Source organism: Nipponia nippon, unplaced genomic scaffold (genome assembly GCF_047370975.1).
Source record: "Nipponia nippon isolate SJK-2023a ecotype South Korea unplaced genomic scaffold, ASM4737097v1 scaffold_5, whole genome shotgun sequence".
NCBI classification, from domain to species: Eukaryota; Metazoa; Chordata; class Aves; order Pelecaniformes; family Threskiornithidae; genus Nipponia; species Nipponia nippon.
Window position 1 is genome coordinate 93,431,313 of NW_028262369.1, and position 19,909 is coordinate 93,451,221.

At 37.5% G+C, this 19,909-nt stretch overlaps 1 protein-coding gene across 1 annotated transcript in view; it reads left to right on the plus strand.

Moving 5' to 3' along the window:
* THSD7B (thrombospondin type 1 domain containing 7B) overlaps positions 1-19,909 on the plus strand; it is a 540,474-nt gene that overhangs the window by 7,974 nt on the left and 512,591 nt on the right. The window contains exon 3 of the mRNA XM_087730295.1: positions 222-314. The gene's annotated coding sequence lies outside the window, so the exon portion shown is untranslated. The remainder of the gene's footprint in view (positions 1-221; positions 315-19,909) is intronic.

A 19,909-nucleotide genomic window follows, 5' to 3' on the forward strand; every position in this document is an offset into this window, starting at 1 on the left:
CTAAGCTTTTCAGAAGGTCAGGACATCTTAGGACTTACCTGTGAATGCTTTTCTCAGAGACCTGACTGTTGAAGAGTGCTCAGACTTTAAATTGAAAGATTTGACCCACTTTGGAGAGGAAGAAGAACAAATAGAACTGGAAGTGGGAAGGTCACCTTTAACAGCACGTGAACTAGTTCTTAACAGGCTTTACAATTGCTTTGTTTCTTCCTCTCTCATAGTGCTGTAAACATGACTAGCCAAAGGAAGACCTTAGAAAACAACTCAAGGAAGCTACGAAGGCTGTTGAGAAAGCGAAGAAGCCAGCTGGACTGGTTAGTGTTAAACACAACATTTTCTAATAGTTGTAGTGGATTGATTTCTCCATGTGTCTCATTAGCTGCACATCACATATTTTGAACCGGTACAGTGAAGCAAGTGAGGGCATTCTCATACAGAAACCTCACTTTTTAATGCATAATAATAGGCTGGGTTCTATTTGTAGTCTTCCTAAATCCCTAGTAAATAGACGGCTGTTTAATCCAAGGTTGAACAGAAGAGGAAGATTTTAATATATCCTTTTTTCACTTAGAGTTTAGCTACTGGGCTTTCTGCTAGAAGAGACCCTCTCATTTTTCTTGATTTAGGCACAATTACTAGAGCAAGCACATTTGTCAAGGAATTAAGAAATACGTGGGTTTTTTACGTAATGTCAAAATTCTGAACCTCATGCTTAGGAGGCTGTACTGTTCAGAGGGAATGTTGAATTGCTAGTGGTTTGTGATATTTTGTATTTGAAGAATCAAGGAGATGGGATAATATTGACAAGTCATAGGTTAAACCTCTTAGTGAGAGTAAGTTTGTAGATATCAAATCTAACTCTTCTTAGTTTGTGATGTCCAAAAAAAGGTGTTGGGACTAGGAGGTACGGTTGATGAATGCAGGTGGTATATCTGTGTCTGTAATTTGAAGTAACCATCATGTGTTTTCAGAGTACCTATTACCAAGGTCAGTGTAAGGTTATGTGGCATCCACGATCCCTGTCCCTCCTTTCCTAATTGTGCATAAGTAGAAGGATGAGTTGCTCAAACAACATGCAGTGCCTTTGTTGTCCGGGTGGTCTGCACAAGCGTTTGCACTATGTGCAGTGCATAGTGGGAGGACTTGATATTTCCTGGCTCCCTGATCACTTTTGTTTCCCTTTCGTTCCTCCACTGGGCAGCCTGTGTCAGTCTCCACAGTGTACTAAGTCTTGCTTGCAGACACACATGGTCATTTGGTACCTGTTAAAGAACAGCAACAGGGGCAGGTGTTCCTCTATCACTCTTCTCTACCTCTTGCCACAGTATTTAATCTCTCTCCCTCAGTATTCCGCTGCCTCCCATTTGAAGTCTAAGAGACATCTCTGATCTAAATCAAAGGATGTTTTCTTTTCCTGTTATGTCTTCAAGACCCCAATTCTCCTTGCATATACTAACTCCGATTTGTAAATAGTAACTCTGTCTCCATGGTTGGTTAGGTTATTGAACTACATTTCTCATTCTGCACTTCATTTTTATTTTCAGAAAAGCAACCTATGGCTCTTTACATTAGGAATCAAGGGGAGGTTTTGCCGGAATATGTTTTGCAAGCTGAAATGTTTCTGGCAGTAAAAACAAAATTCTCATCTCTGTTGAGGGCTTGGATACATTTAGAATATAGTTTTATCCAGAATAATTTATCTCAAATTGGAGGGCAATTTGAATTCTGAGGTGACATCAAGTGAAGTTTAAGCCCTATGTATGCCCAGCATGAATGAAAGGAAATGGTTCTTTATGAGAGACAGCGAAACTGAGCAGGTATGAAGAAAGAGAATGCAGATTTTGCAAAGGAAATGCAAAAGAAAAATCTTTTATGTAATCAGGGTGGCAAACGAATAAGAATAACAGAGACATAAATGCGGCAAACAAGAAAGGATTAAAAAACTGTAGTTATACTCACTGAGCTGATTGAGCTAGATTGCCTTTGTATCATCTACTGACTTGTACTTTGAAACTGAAGTACATTAAACAACAAAAATGAGAAAAATGCCCAATAAACTAGTTTTGACTTTGAATGTTTGAGCTGTGAAATGCCTTTGTTTCATGTATGTATTTGTTTGTGATGTTATCTACAAGTGGTGACTGATTTCTTCCTGTACAATATCCATTCATTGCAACTAAAGAGGGATGGGACATTCAACCTTTGTCTTTGGAGTGAGAAAATAAGTTGTACATGCAAAGAGAACAGATTATCTATGTTATTGCTGTGTCTACCCCAACACTTCTATATGAAGCTCTCAGCCTTTTTAAGTTATAAATGTCATATAACTTTTTCTAGGGTAGGTTGAATAACATTTTAAATTATGGTCTAGTGATAAAAGTGAAAGCTGTAAACTGAGGTTGACATAGAATAGCAAAGGAAAATAATCTCATTTTAACTCACTCTGTAGGTGGTACGGTGTTCTACAGAATCACTGAGCCATTACTTGCTCTCTAATTGTCCTTCATTTTCCTCTGCTGAGAAGCTATTAGTTCAGGATATAAATTGTGTTTGTACTATATTTCTGCAGCTAACTGGTAAGGAATCAAATTTGTAAATTGTCACATAATGCTCCTCAGACACCTCTACAACTTCAGACAATAAAACCTTCTAAAACTTAAGGTTTTTGGAATCACCCATGTCTTCTCAGCTACAGTGTTGCTATTTTAAAGGCTTTTCAGTTGATTCCAACTCCAGGACATGTTTTCTGTGCAATATACTGCTTCAAGCTCATGGACCTCTAATTAGAAGGGAAACCAAATTCATAAGGCTGTTCACCATTTAAAGTATCACAGCTCAAGCTTAAGCGACAGTTCATTACAGCAATAATACTTTTTGTCTTCACTACAGTTACAAAAAGTGATTTTTACATGTTGTGCTTATTTGATTCAAGTGAAGCCATGGTCCCATCATGAACTCTGTAGCTTTCTTCTGTTCTGCTTTATTTGTCACAAGCCACTTTCTGCTTAGGTGGTTAATTGTAGGTTTGCTTTGGAAGAGTGTTGATTCTGGCTTATTGTCTCAAAAGCAGTGGCCTTAAAGTGAACAAGATATAGCCTGGAATCACTTGAAATCCTATTGCTTCTGGTAACCTTGAGAGGCTCATAAAAATATGACATGAGCTCTAAAGAGAGAAATGGAGAGATCTGATTATGAACAGGAAGAAAAACTTTCTGTCCAGAGCAAGTGATTAAGCTTCATGTCTCCATTTCCAAAATCACCTCTGAACAAGATCAAAATGATCCCTAGGATTTGCTTTAGCTATTACAATCAGTGGTTTAGTTTGCTGTAATTTTCCATTGAATAGCAAAACCTGTATATGACATATTTATAAAATTATTCTTCGTTTTTCCTTCCTTGTAATCTTTTCATAGTCTCAGTTAGGTTTTCCCCCCTCTCTTTTCTCCTGCGTCTCTTTCTAGAAGTTCCTCTCTTGATTTTCTGACTTTGTTTCTCAGGAATGCTCTCAGGCAACAGTTCTCAATGGTACAAAGTCAAATAGATTATCTTTTTTAAAAAATTATTATTTAATATTTCTTCTTCCCTTCATAGTCTTAATTTGTTTTAGCCAGCTTGGAGAGGTATTGCATTTAAATATATGCATTATGAGTGAAGATCTGTGTGTGTACAACTGAGAGCAGAATTGGCTTAAAGTCTACTTCAAAAGGAAATTGAGTAGGATCCTGCAATCCCGACCTGTTTCCCTTTCCAACAGCAATGAGCTGAATCAGAAGGGAACTAATGAATTCTGGTCGATTTCCTTCAGTGCACCAAAGCTCTTTAAACACATACTGAAGAAGGGAAATGAAGTAGGATTAGTCCATTTCCCTTTGAAGCCAGCTGTGTGTTCACAGTGCAAGTACTGGAACATTATTTCACTTGCCACTTTCTGGCTGTGGGCCAAACTGTAGTATCATCTTGATGCGAGATCCGAAAATATGTAGAGAAACACATAGACTGACTCTGGACAGTGAGTAAGAAATTGGTATCCGTGTGGTGAATTGGCTTGTGTTGTTATTCTTCAGTTCTTTACCTGTTTGGCAAAGGATGACTTTTTTTTTTTTTTTTCATTAGCTTTGCCATGGCCATAAGCAGTTCTGGGGCCTTATTTTCCCTCTGAGGTTGACTTCAAATGGGAGTGTGAATTTTTAATGTTATGTTAATACATTTTGTTGTTTCTTTAGTGCTAATAAGTTGTGGTTTTGAGGGAGAGAAGTCCCATGTTTCATCTTAAACAGAGTGTGTTTGGGGAGGAAGGACATTGGAGGAGTTGTATAATACTGAAAGTTGTATATGTGTGACTCATGCAAGTACTAACTATTGTTCTGCCTTTACATAGCAGCTTTCTTTCCAGAAGGTCTCAAAACATTTTCTAAATAATGTGGTGATTGCCTAGCACGTGAAGCTCTCAGGGACTGAAATATCCTTTTGCTCCGAAAGGATGAGACTTCACCACTCCATTTGTGTTTAGTGTTGCAGAGCCATGGCTACACACAGTTGAACAGTTTTGATCCTTTGTGTACGAGGTAAGGGAAAGATAAGAAAAAGATAGGCAGAATCTTATCCACAGCACTATACACATAAAGTACACTGGAACAAAAAGTGGCTGCAATCTCATAAGTACTGTGCCACTGTGAAGAACAAGAACATTTGGGCTGGGACCTTTCTTCTACAGAGCCACTGGATCTCTGTGTCTCACAGTCTTTCTTGTAACGTGTCCACAGACACTGGCCCTGGTCTTACCTGTTACAGGGCATCTGTGATTTCCATGTTTTCCCATGCCACTGTGGTTTTTCCCTGTTTAATTACAGCACATTTCTGAAGGCACAAACTAAGCTGACAAATGTGCTGCCCTGATGGCATAAACGGGGCTGAACCAGGCGTTTACTGGTACGGCAGTGTCAGCTGGAGGTTATGGGTTTTTCACAGTTTGTGTTGATGTAGCTATGCTGGCAGAAATTTGTAGTGTAGTGCTGACTCTAGGGATCGGTAGATGAAGATACCTGGCTGCCCTTAAAGTAGATGCACACTAACCAAATTAGGGATTTGTAGATTAGAACTGGGACTTCAGACTTGGTCCAGAAGTGAGAGAAGGATCGGAGGAATACCCAGAGCACCAGAGCAATATTAGACCCTGTCAGGCTGAATACAGTGCAGCTTCTCTCCGAGGTTCCCGTTTACTTGCAGGTTGAGTGAGCTGCTGAGTTGGTACCAGAACTGACAAAAGGCAGCTAACATAAGCAACCTGCATATTAAAAACATGCTAACAATAAGTTTAAGAAAGCTAGCAATAAATATAAGGAAGCTTGCTTCTTATTCTGACTGCTGTTTTTTACCTAATGATAATACTGTCTGTAATAGACAGTGAAGGATTGTGATTGCAGAGCTGAGTTCAAACCACAAAATCTGAATCTGTATGGGCCTGCCTTTTGAGAAGATTAGGCAGTCCAAAACTAAATCCATGGATAAAGCAGTGATCTTTCTTCAGGCTGTGGAAAAACCAAAGGAATTTCTTAGTTTGCTGTTCTTTGTTCTCCAGAAAGCACAGTGAAAGGAGGGAAAATAAGAAAAGCTATGCTTGCATTCCTAAAGAGGCTTTTAAAAAAACCAAAACACCCAGGCAATAAAGAGTCAGGTAGGAAAAGATGAATGGCCTTGAGAATTTACATGCAAAACTGCCCTTATGGGAGAGCTACAGGAAAGCTTAACAGATCTCCATAAGTACTATTAACTCAGCCAAAAGCTAACAGAAAATTGTCAGTATTGTACAAAGCCCAGTGAAGAGTCCCAAACGCATGCATGCAGATTAGACATGCATGACTTCTGGGGGCCCTGGGATGGAAGGGGATGCACCCGATCAGGAGAGCAGGGGAAAAACCACCCAAATGAAAAAAGTGCAGATAATTCAGTACTCCCTAACCCTCTACTCTGGAGATGTTCCCTTTTGTGCCTGACACAACAGAGGTAGAAATTAGGCCACAGCATCCCTGGAGCAGACGGGCAGGCTCTGTCTGGGCAGCGGCAGCATGTGCTGCTTTTCAGGGAGTTGCCTGGCAACGGAATGCTGCCCGCCCGAGGAGCTGCAGGAGCCCATTGAAACCCACCGGCGGGCAGAGGGGGGGGAGAAAGGAGGAAAGAAAGGAGGGAGCGGGGGGAGAGTGAGCTCACCCGCTTAGAAATTTCTGGCAGCAAAGCCAGGGCACTCAGAATGAAAGAGGGAAAGCAAACTAGGAAAGGGGAGAAAAACTCTTGCTGTCCGACAGCAAATCTCTCCAGAGATGTCTAATTTTATTCCATACATGTCAGGGAGGGATCTAATTTCACCGATTTTATAGAATGTGTGAGGATGGTCACACCCAAAGAATATATTACTTCTAACGTGTAGAATACTCATGCTTCTGAAAAGCAAAAAGTGCTTGTGGAAAGCTGCATGCACGTACACAACCTCACTGCAGGTAATGAGAGGCATCCTCCAATGCAACTGCTTTCCTTGTATTGCGCTCCGGGTGACTGGGCTTTCAGGCCAGTAAACTCAGCTGCTGTTAGCCCCGCGGGACAGGCCGTGTGAGCTCCTATAATGACGTCATTAAATGCTGTGCCGGGGACTGAATCTATTATAGTGACCAACAATTAGATTGCATCGTTGTGCCAAATGGCTAATTTCTAATAGTGTGGGAATTAGTTAAATATCACTTCATCTGGGATTTTAAAGAACCTAAGGGAGTCAAGTGTTTAACTCTCACTGAATTTCAGTTGCATATCTCCCAGGGAAAATTAATGAGCTGAGTCCTAAGAAGCCTTGCCGTTTCCAAAGGAGCTTACATTTATTGTTTGTTGTCCAAGTCTCTTTTCCCCCTCATTTATAGATATGGAATATTCATTTTTACATGCAGAAATATTTATCAGTAATTTCAGTTATTAATGGTTTGGAAATTTGGAGTCCTTGCTCTTATGGAACAAGCTTTCAAATTATTCCAACTAAATTCTATTGTCAGAGTTGCGAAGGAAATAGTTGTGAAGACGGACGTCTCGACCACTTTAAGAGTTAGCAGCTCCCTAAACTAAATGGTTAATTCTCTCAGAAGTCAAGATCAGATTCAGGAAATGAGCACTGAAGCAGCCTTCACTGGAGGCTATTGCAGTATGCCTTCTTAGTGAAAACTCAAGCCCTGGAGAAAATACTGGAATTAGTTAAATATCCAAACAGGAAATGCTGTATTAAATCAGACCAATATTCCATCTGATATGAAGCCAATTTTTGACAGTTACCAGAAGCACAGGAAAATATATTATGAATAATTTTGAAAAGGATTGCCTGTAAAGGGAATATCTTTCAAACCGTAATCTCTTGATGGTAGGATTACTTTTTTAAATGTAAAGGTTAAAGAAAATATATGTCAATATGATTGGTCAGTGCAAGAACTCTAGAAGACCTGTAAGTTCCTACAGACAAATGCATCCATAAGAAGTTTGAATTCTTTTTCTGCGGTGAACAATTTCTATGGTGCATGCTGCCAGGACCTCTGCTCACACTAAGTTGTTCAGTCTTCTTTGGTTTTCCTCTAGGTATGTGTAGGAATCCAGCTGGTAGTATGAATGTGCTTAATATATTCAAATTAATTGGACAGTCATTATTGTTCATGAGACTGATGAGATGTTAAGGATTGAATATACCCTCCAAGAACAGGGATATGCTGTTGTACCATGCTGTTGTGTGAAGGCTGCTGTTCTGCAGCAGCCAACCACTTTTGAATTTCAGGAATGATACTAACAGACTCAGGTGGAAGCAGCATGGATCTTTTCTCAGTTACATAATTGGTTGATGATTTATGGTGAGAGCAGAGATTAGGAAACTCTCTTTGCAAAAAATACCCAAAGAACTGGGAATAATATTTCCATTATATCTGAAAAAAATCTGTCCTGTGAGGTAACAAACCCAGACAATTACACTTTTTTTGCATCATGAAGCATGAAAAGAAGCTATAATAAAATAAAATGTAGGTAAAGGAAATCATTTTGTTTCCTTTGGAAACCAGAATGTAAATTACTGGTTTTTTGTTGTCTTTTAATATCTGTTGTGATCTTTTTAGAAACAAGTTAGAATGTCTGGGGGGAATTAACTATCCAGGTAATGTGTGGTTGTGACAGTTACAGCTGTAGCTTATAGGGCACTGAAAGAAGCAAATCTTTTGGGATCGAACATCCTATGTGCCGTCCCTATGACATACATACTTTCATTCAAAAGTGCAGTCTTCTGGGGTATTTTTTAGATTCTATGTTGCTGCTGTCATCAAGCATATCATTCCTGTTATTCTCAGTTCACTAGGTTGTGCAAGAAACAGTTTTTCTCCCAAAGCCCAGGAAATGAGCCATGTTGATTGTTCATCAGAGAATACCACTGAGGTTTAGCTTTGTGTTTGACTGCAAGAGAATTTTCTGTAATCAAAAACTGTGTATCCATTCTATATCTGCAAGTAGGATCAGAAATTCCCAGGTTTTTGCAGGATATGTGATTATTTCAGCCATTCTGATACAATAAGACTGGGCTCAGTCTTTGCTTTTGTCTTATCAGATTTGCCATACTCTACAATACAATAAACGCCCACACAAAAAACAATGTTAAAATAAGGTTAAGGTGAGGACATATACTCACAAAGGAAGGAAGTTCTGAAATACTGTTTTCATTAAAATCTTCACTCAACAAGCAGAATGTTATCAAAAGATGAAGGGTCTGTGGCTGAGGACTGAAAGTATCCTAAAATTTTTACTACTGTGGTATGATCTTTATTGTACAAAATGCTTCTTCAGTGATCTGCTCCAGCTTGATAATCCCATCCACTATCAAAATGAAGCAAAAGTTATTGCAGTAGACTAGCTGCGATACTTACTGCTGTATATTTTTATGCATCAGTAGTTTCCACAAATACGATTTGACACCTAGATTTTTTTCTTTATTGACTCCCTCTTATACTTGCCTTCATTTTGGCATGGTATGATTCCTATGTAGCATTTAAAAATCACCTAGATTAATTTGAGGAATTTCATGCTGTCTTGTCTGAGATTACTTTACTGGAAAGCCACAGTGTATTTGAACTACTATACCATATTCCAGTGGCAAAATAGTATCAGAAATGTAAATCATCATTTTCGATGGATTTTTTTTTCCTGTGGTATTTGCTGCCAAGAGACAGAATTTTTCAATTAATTTAATGTAATCAGACAGTAAGTATATTGTGATGATAAAATAGAGTCAACTGGCAATGAATATATATCAAGGAAAAGCTACAGTTTGCTAATTCCAATAATGAGGTTGTACGGAAGTACCAGCAGGAAACTATAATGACCATAGCAGCATCAAAAAGTCACACCTTTTGCAAATGTTCTGTGCCTTCAAAGGAACAATGAACAAAAATATGTAGTGTTCATTGAGTTATCTGAACAGTGTAGGAGGAGCTGTGGTCTTTTTTTCAGAAGGTTCACACAGAACACAGAACACATTTTCAGTCATAGTGAGCATTTTAGTTATAGCAAATGGGGATGTGTTTCTTTAAATGAACATAATTAACTGTCAAAATATGATGGCTACCAGATGAAGAACAAATCTGATTTAATTTATTCTGTATATAGGTACAGATCATTTGTTGTCTAAGTTGTCATAGCTGATGACTTGTTGAAGCGTGATATATTACTCTGGCTGGGGAGTGGCCAGTATAAGAATATTGACGGATCAGTGGTTCAGTTTTTCTTTCATTTTGTAATTTTTTCCCCCTAGATTTTTCTTGATTTTACTCTCCTGTGTTCTCCTCTGTCTTTTTCTCAGCTGCACAGTTATTTAGGGAACAATCGTAGTGTTTATAGGGTTGCTTAGTATAATACATGTTTTCACATTTAGTTTGGTATAAAATTTACATATGTTTGGCATGTCAAATGGGAATAAATCCTAAGGAGGTGCCCCTTACTTAACCCAGTGTCTTGTGTTATCCAAAGAATAACTTCAAAGCTGATTATTTTACCAAGAGGCACCACACAGGGCAACCCTTTGATTTTCTTTTTTACTGCTTACAAGCTCTGATAAAGCAAATTATAATAAAATTTCTCAAAGACTTCTTCTTTACATTTTTAGTTGCCCCAATAAAAGAGATCACCTCCACATTTTTGGGTGTGCTGTAAAGTCCTTTTCTGTGGAGCTAGTGTGATTACCATTTGCACATTCCTTAGTTTAAAGGAAAAAAGAAAGCTTTATAACATGGAGCCTGTATTACACAGCCCTGTCATTGTGTTTAACATGATTCAGTACTGCAGCTGTTTATTCCCTTTTTTCTTTTCTCTGACCACAATTTAAGATGATTTTGGTTAAAGTGAAATCATGTTCCTGTTATTCACCTATGTTATAAAAATCCTACCATATTTGAAAGTGTCATCAGTTCAGCAAATGTTTGAAATTGTATGGAGAATTTAACAGATACGAGCAGATGGGTCCCCAGTTTCAATCCCTATAGTGAAAGATGTGTACTGCCGAGAACCTGCCTTTAAATAATGACTATACCATATGTTGTTGTAAAGAAACACATTGAGGTTTGGCAAACTGTTTAAAAAAATACTTTGTATCATTCAACCTCTTATTTTAAGCTTACCAAAGTTATCTCAAAACATGGAACAAATTATTTAAATCAAACACTTTAGTAGTGCTGGTTAGCATTTAACCTGGTAGGTCCTAAACAGCTATGTGGATAATTGAGAAAGACTTAGAAAATTGCTAGTGCTATATCAAATTGTAGGTTGGCAAATCATTTAACTGGGCTGTCCTGAAGTTTTGTTTGATATGTGAGAACATAGCCATCTCACACTGTTTTTATTATGAATGCAGGAAGTAATGGTTATTAGGGCCTGGGAATCCTGTTAAAACATATACTTGAATTAACATGTTGACCACTGACAGTAGCTTACTTTGTTAGCAAAGGAAAGAGCTTGAAGTATTCAAGTATCAGAAGGACTAAAAAAGCAAAAGGTACAGTAAAAAAAAAAGTATTCAAAAGTGAAATGAAAGATGAAGTCAACAACCTTTTAGTGCATTAAAAGTAACCACACACTTATCGTGAACTCTGTTAATTTACAACAATTGGAAACAGCAAATAAGACAACACAAAGTAAGTCAAGGCTTGTATGAAGAAGTAGGATCTTTTACTAGACAAATGACTTAAGTGAAGTAACAGCTGGACTTTCTGGGGTATAACTTCTTTTTTAGGCCTGAAGTAAAGCAACTACCAAATACATTGTTTTGTCTAGTAAATATATTAACTATCCCTATACAGCTTAAATCATTTATATGCACAGGCTACCATAGTTGCAGCATCATTGCTACTAGAAACATAATGTATTTGTGAAAAGAACTTTTTTTCCTAGTTACCCTCCATTCTGCTTCACAAAGTGATTCCTTTTTTTTCTGGGAGGGAACTCAGGTACGCAAAAAGTGCCGAGTCAGTAGCAGTGCCACTTACCATGCAGTCCCAGTTAGAAGTGGTATGCTTTGAGATAGAGATCCTTAGATGCAGCTTGCATGGAATTACCATCAGATTCCATTAGATGTATTCCAAATTTCTGGCCACAGTGTTTGCTAGAGACTGTTCCTGAAGACTCTGCTTCTGTAGTCTACAGCTGACCATTTATCCTCCCAGGCTGAACCCTTGATAACTTGATACAGTTTTAAGTCACATTTTGTAGTCTTCGTACAGGGAAAACACCAATTGTAATTAATATTCGGTATTTTGAACACTGTTCTGAAGCCCTTAGTAAGTTCTTAACTTTTATTTCTGTACATATCTAAGATATGTGGTAAGATTATGTACATATCTAAGATACGTGGTGTATCCTGGCAATCTTTTCAGATAGAGAATTGACTCCTTCATTTAGGCTGAATGAGCAGTTGTGTTGAACCATGAAGTCTAGTGGGAACATGCTGCCTGTACAGTTTTTGCATTCTGGCTAACTATCTAGGGGTACTAAGATATTTAAAGCAACGTAACTCTGTAGTATAAATACAGTTATTCTTTTATAGTACATAATATGTATGACTTTTGAATTGGAGGGGAAAATTTTTCTGAGACATAAGTAATAAGTAGGTGGTGAAAGAATGCATGTTTAAGGATGTAATAGCATGATGCAACATATGGATGGTCCAAGCACATCCATAGTTGGTAGTAATGCTGTAGCTATGGTGATCTGAGAGTGTAGAAGTACCAGCAAGGCAAGACTTCTAGGAAGAGGCGAAATCTTATTGTATCAGTTTTCACCTGGAGAAATCGATAAGCTTTTAAGAATGCAAGACAGAAAGAGACATGAAGTCGAAGCAGCAAATGTCAAACTGTATTCTGTTTGGGAATAATTGCTTTGATAATTTAAATTACTTAATGATGTTAAACAGTTCGAAGGAAAAAAGGTGGCAAGCACTGCTGCAGCACAGGGAGAGATGGAAAAGTCATTAGTCGCTGGGAGACTGAAGGGCGATGATGGAAAACTACAATAAAGGGGAAGTTTAGAAGCAACTCCTAAAATGAACAAAACTAATCTATTGAGATAGAGAGTTTAGTATAAACAAAACCACAACTATGCTCTTTCAAAGTAATCCTGTGAATTTTAGTAATTCCTTGTGGGTTTGTGTCAGGACAGAATTTCTCCACCAGCATCCTTGCCAGACTGTGATTTACTATCTTTAATGTAATTGTCTTCATGTTTGTATACAAAGTAAGTAGGTTCTTTCTTTGTTCTTTCATTTCCTTAAATTGAATGTTTTCTCTCTTTAAGTGTGACACACTTGTTCTTTTATTTGGTGAGAGAATCAAAGCAACTCGGACAGATTGCATAGTGTTGTCTCTAGTCAAATGAAAGTAGATAACTCTGTAGTTTGAAAGTGAAACCCAGCAGCAGTTCCAATGAAAACAAATCTCATTAAGTGTAACTATTTTTTCTATTTATATTGCCTTGTTTTCCATCTCCTTGCAAATTGCTGTTTCTTCCTTCTTCTTTTGTAGTTCTAACAAACCAAAATGAAGCTAAACGTGCTTTGATTGCTTTTACATCATCCAAAAAATTCAGTGACTCTCATATCATATGGAAGGTACCTGCTCTATTTTTTAAAAATCTCAGCTATTTGAACTTTCTACAAAGTTTGTTGTTTGGTATTATCAATTCTTCTTCTTCCATAACAAATTTGTCTGAAATACTTTCAAAGGAAGATATCGTATAAAATTTCAAAAGAGGACATGGTTGGATTCCTACTGAAGTGCTTCCTGTAACAATATGATTCTCAAACAAGTGTTGATTATTAAATGCCTTTGTTAGTGTACGCATTTTATTTTTAGTAATGATGAATGTAGATGTTTACAAAGCTTCTCTTTTTGCCTGTAAAGTGTCCTACCAAAATGGAATACAGTTCTACTGTGAAGCAGAGAACAAGACTTATGATTAGCATTGGTCACTTGTTACTGCAAAAATCCCACTGAAAATCTACTTCTAAGAAATTATATCTCACATTACTAATACTATACATTTTTATTACGAAATTGATAGAATGACAAATATTGGTCTGATTTGCCAGTATATATCATAACAAGGAACCAAATACCTAAAGCAGTTTTCAAAGTGGCACTTCCAATCGTTTATGAATGCTAGCATTTGCACGCAGCATACTTGCATATGCAAACCCAGAAATTTATGTGTTCTAATCATACCTGTACCTGCAAAAGAGGTTTAATATGTAAATACGCTAGTAGATAATTTGAAAGGACAATTCCTCATGTAGCTCAGTACTTCTAGTATCAGCAGGAGGTGAGGACAGTAGGATTTGTGTAGTGTTAATTCATTAGGCGTTTCCGTGGAAAGTGTTTCCGTGAAAATAAAAGGCTTGTATATTTAATTGACTCATAACATTGCATATTGAATGTACTTAGTTTACAGTAGACATTCAAGGATGAAGAGCTAAGATTTTTGTGTGCATGTTTAAAAAATAATTTCTTCTGAACAAACTGGATTTTTCTGGATCAGGTGATGCAGGAACTACCAGTTCCATAACAATAGCAATTTTATAAAAGGTATAAAATATACTAAAGTCATAATCCGTGATTCTAAACAGTGAAACACACATTTCTGTTAGCAACTGCGTTTTTTTTAAAGGAGAACACAGAGAAGTGCTTCTAATAAAATGTGCAGTAAAGTTTTACAAAATGATTGGTGAAAAAAAAATTATTTTAACAATTTTGAAGGGAAAGGAACATTCCAGATTAAAGATATTATAAATTAGAATACTTCTGTGCTTTGGAAACTTAAGGAGGGAAAGGAGAAAGATAGTAGGATAGTGGGAGTATAAGTAAGTCAGATTAGAGGATAGTAAGATCAAAATTACAGCATGGCTTCATAACTAGTAAACAGAAAACTTTGGAAATCAAAACTACCATAATTTCAAACAAGATATGGAGATGACACTTAGACATATGGTGCTCTTGAAAAAGAACTGATAATAAATTAAAGAAATTAAAGAAAACTCCTAAACACTGGTATTTTCCACATTCACAGAATCACAGAATTGTTGACACTGGAAGGGACCTCTGGAGACTGTCTGCTCTAAAGTCCCTGCTCCGAACAGGGTCAGCTAGAGCAGGGTGCCCAGGGCTGTGTCCAGTTGGGTTTTGAACAACTCCCCTGGGCAGCCTGTTCCATTTTTTTTACCGCCTTCACAGTAAAAAAAAATTTTTTTCTTATGGTTAAATGGAATTTCCTATATTTCCATTCATTCTCATAAAGAAACTAAACTAAACACTAAACCAATTGACAGTCCTAAACACTGCATTTTCAGTAAGGAATGATTAATTTCTTTTTCCTACACTGTCTTATATAATACTGGATTTTGAGCATAAAATTACTTTTTCCTTATGTAGAAGAGTTTGACCTTTTGAGGAAAAATCTGAAAATTTCTGTGCAGAAATGTTTTTTGGTCAGCTGCCACTGGATAATAGCAACCTTTCAAGTGATTGCTGTAAAATACTTTTTATGAAAGGAAAGCTACTGACCTACATAGTAGTTTTTACTTTTAAAATTCATACGAGTCTCACCTCTGTCGCTATTGCTAGGGTGTACGTGGCTAAGGGTAACTAGTGCCTTAAGATCTGGATCTCCTATCAATTAATTTTATTTTGAAGAATGGCTTGCTCTGGACATCTGGCACGATTACTTCTATCACATTGCTTTTGTCTCTGTTTCCACCAGACATCTGTCCTACAGACGTTGTTTTCATTGCCAAAAATGTCTAGAAAACCTGAGTTAGTCTCAGCTAGAGAACAGACTATAGACAAAATCTTACATAAATCAGTTTGTGGTTTCCATAATGGTTTTAGCTTGTTACAGTTGACCTGCTAATTTAGCTAAAACTATAAATTGTGTCATGTTCACTAAGATTTCTCTCAAGCTAAGAAGCGCTCATTTTTCTTAATTCTCTATCAGTTGCATATTTTGCCAAGTGCAACTCATTACTAGGTCGTAGTGTCCTAACGATACTGTGAAACAGAAAGAAACTGTTTCTCTAACATTGGCAAAAGGCCACTGTCACAAAGATGTTGCAAGGAGACTTCAATTCTGAATACTGATAATAAAGAATATTCCTTCATTTGCTAGATACTGACCAACTGATGATCATTTATATAATAATTTTGTATTTCTAATTTTGTAGAATGCTAGTATACTGATAAAGCTGTGTAAAACAAATTATCAGCTTATTGGTTCTGCTTTTATTTAAAATTATTCCTTTTACTATCTACTGCAAAAAATCTAATAACATGTTATGAATTACATGGCATTACAAGTCCAATTTTGGAGTTAGAGAAATGTAAGCCACTTCACAGTTCTAAATTAATGACTGAAATAGACACTCAGACCTGAAATCTGTGCATATTAGCAATATGCAGTATTCCTTCCTCAATGTGGGTATTCAATTGGCTAGAAGAAGTTGCTGAAAGAGGAAGAAAATCTCATTGTATTTTCACATATCAAATTTACTTGACTATGTCTAATTATATCTTGCTTGACTGTCAGCGGAAAAAGTGCTTGGGTAATCTCTTCCAAGAGCATAATAAAAAAAGTAAAGAAAAAAACAGCAATACTGGAGGTTTTTTTGTCCCTATTCTTCTTACTGTGATAGTGATGTTTCCCTTTTAGGCACTTCCAGTTGTTTCCATTTTTTTAGTTGTAGCTTTGTGCTAAAATACTTCATTTTCTATCTTCTCCATTTTGCTCTACCCACTCAGTTTCCCATGCCAAACCGTTTTTACTAGGACAATCCCATGACAGTTCAAATTCTAAAAAATACCTTTATGGAATTTTGAAAGGATACATTTATAGTCTGATCCTGAAATGTTGTGGCTTCTTCCTCTGTCTCATGTAAGACACTTAAAATATAGCCTGCCTTTCCACTATATTTACTTGAATCTGTATACTCCACAGCTGTTGCCTTCACAGTAGACCTTCCAAATAAAGTAGCTGCTCATATAATCTAGGAGCCACAGGTTGTCTTCTCTTTTATATGAGAGAAAAGGAGTTTTACAGTATTTGTTTTCTAGTATCAAAAGAAGAAAAGAGGCTGGGGAGCCATCTCAGACTTTCATTGAATTCTTTTATTGTCAAATTCAAGTTCAGGATGATGATAATGGTAATAATACCATTATTTCAAGGGGTAAACTCACTTTTCTCTTTTAATTTATTTCCACATTATAATCCATTTCATAGGAAATGTCTTCACTTTGTTGCAGCCCAGTATCACTGTTTGTACAGGATTGTGCAGTTCAATCCTTCTGTTACCTTGAGGGTCAATATCAAAGGTTCTTGCCGTGGCAGTTGCTCATACTAAGTTATTTTCTATCCTTATCTTGCTAGCTGGCAGGCAAAATGTTTTACAAACTCCACAGTCTATTTTGCACTTCTTAACTATTTAAGACTCACACTCAGTATGTAACAGTCTCCTCTGAAGTGCAGACCATGATGTATATGTAACAACCCATCTTGATTTTATTTCTACCAGATCATATGTGCCTGGAATCAATTCCAAATGTTAGCATCTATTCTTCAAATGGTGGAGGCTTGTTCTGTCCTGTCACAGAAGACCTACGTAGCTTTGGGAGCCATTCCTGTCCCTTGAAAGTTTTGATACCAAGCATATAAATAAGACTTTCAACTGTGCACCTCCAGTGAACGTGATGAGCACAAAGTCTCTAGGAGTCAAATTTTCCGTTAGGTAGTGGAAAAACAGTGTTAGCAAGGGAATGTTATCTTCGATCACTCTCTAGGTCATCAGTTGTGTACACTTCTCTTGGCTTTGGCATTTGGACAGTCTATGACACAACGTCTCTCCTGAGGATAGCAGTCTACATACAGGTTTATGAAAATGGTAATATTTTTCTCCTTTTTACCAGAGGTAATAATAGTAATGACAGATAATACCACTGATGCATTTTGCATCAACATACAAAAATAGCGTGGGATCCCCTCTTCTCTGCCTGAAAATATTCTGATACTGAAACTGGCTTTTTCAATATCAGGTTGCCTTGACTATTCTCTACCTCTCAAGAATCCTAGACACATTACTGTGCAACCTGTGCTGCTGAAGTCTAATGAATTACAAATGAGAGCTGTGGAGCAATTATCAGAGTCGTCTTCCAGGATTTGTGGGTACCCTGAAAGTGATATCCTTCCCTTCAGGACCTAAAAGAAAAGCCGCTCTTTCTGTGGCAGACTCAGACTGTCTTCTGGTTTCTTGTTATGCATATTCCAGCTGCTGGGGGGGAAAGTTTCTTATATCTTCAGCTCTGCCTGATGGTCATCTGAAAGATAAAGCACAATGCAAACAAAGTAATTACAATAAGCCAGGGTTGGCCAAAGCTTTTCTCTTCCTGAATTTGTCCCAGCTCTTAGGGGAGGCATGCAAAACCTTTTCTTAGTTTCCAGACTTGCTTTCACATCATCTCCACCTGCACCTGAAGGCTGTATGCTATGCCAGTTGTTCTTAGGTTTAGTGCATGCTGGTTCTGCTCTGATAGGACCTAAAACTTTCAGCTGTTATGAAGGATGTCTGATGGACATATATATTCCCAGAGGGCTGTGTTCTCAGTATGGAGTTTAGCCAGGTCCCAGTCTCAGCCAAGGACTCTGGTCCACATAATTATGGATGATATTCTGAATTTGAAAATTAGGGGGAATCTCCTTTAGTTCGTTAGCTAGCCAGCTTTTTCTGCCATGCATCTTCCTAAAGATGAATAGTCTGTGTTCTTCCTTGCTGTAATCCTGAAGTTCCTGATATTCCAGTTGAGGATTACCAATGTGAAAATAAAATGCATTTACATCCTTTATTGGGAGAGCTGTTGGAGCTGCGAACTTGTTGACCTCTTCTTCTTCTTTTTATGAACAATAATATTAATTATGCCTTTTACTTGTTCCAGAAGTAATGGTAGAAATTTAAGCCATGTTACTTCCTACTCAAACTTTTATCCTGGCAAAGTCTCTCAAAATTACTTCTTTGTTCAAGGTAAATCATTATTGCCAGTTAAGTAAAAACATTATTTTGCTTGAGTTTCTTCCAAAAGTATACTCTTGAGAAGCTGAGGGACTGCTTCCTGCTGTAGACTTTGAATGCCACCTTTTTGTCTAAATAGAAAAAAAGTTGTCGTATGTTGGAGTCCCTTTAAAATGTTGGAGCTGAAAGCAAACTGAAGGGTGGAGAGTACAGTTGACACTTCCATGCCTGTGTGCGCGCAGAAAGCTGTCATTAGGTCAAGCATGTTCTCCTGGTATTATGGAGACAGAAAAGGCCTCCACTGTTTTGAACACCTGGTGTTTACACAAACAACTTGAAGTAGTTGGGCAGTAGATGTAGAAGGAAACAAATTCCACTTACTAGGGGCAGAGGAGCTGGAGGCCAAGTTCACAGACAAGTTGGCTTGCTTGCTTACATATAGGCAAGCTTGTTTTTCTTTTGTTTTCTCCCACTTGCACAAAATCTTGCTGTATTAAAAAATGATAGTAAATGGAAGAATGTGATAATGTCCTTAGCGCTTGTAAATGCATTGTCTTTGTATGCTATCTCTATTCTTACCTGTGGTAAGGTGTCACAGTTTTGACTGTTATACACAAAATAGCTAATTAAAGGCATGCTTTCCTTTTTCCATTTGTATGCTAACATTTTCAGTTTTCACACTTACAAGTGTAACTGATTGTTTCTGACACTTTGATCACAAACTCCAAACAGCACCTAATCTCCGTAAGTTTGTTTGCAGGAAGAACTATAAGAATAATTAGAAATTTTCATGCTGCTTAAATAAAATATTTTTGAGGTGAGTGTAATGTACTTGTCATGACTGAAGTCTGCAGTACATTTTCTCCTGGGGTAAAATGTCTTCTGTCTCTGTATCTCTGGTCTTGCCAGTACTCTTATGTTGTTTGTTGTTTGCACCTTCAGGACCAAAATATTGGCATTTATCTTCTCATACCGGTCTTTTCATACTGGGCTCCCCTTCTTCTTGAATAGTCTGCTTGTCATCATCCCTATGCTGTTAGCTATGGACGCTGCGTGCTCCCACAGCCTGTAGCTATGTATTAGTCTCAGCTGTGATAACTATTGTAATTGAGGTTTTTGCATGTTCCTAAATCATTGAGAATACATTTTTAGAAATGGCTGGTGATTGAGGGTGCATATCCAGACATGTCTTTTAGAGGTGCTGAATTTATTGGTGCTGAAAGTTGCTGAAAGTGGACAGCCAAAATAAGCTGAAATAAAGAAAAAACCCCTGACTCCTATTGTCCAAAGTAGGAGGGCAGCAATCATGCCACAGTCCCA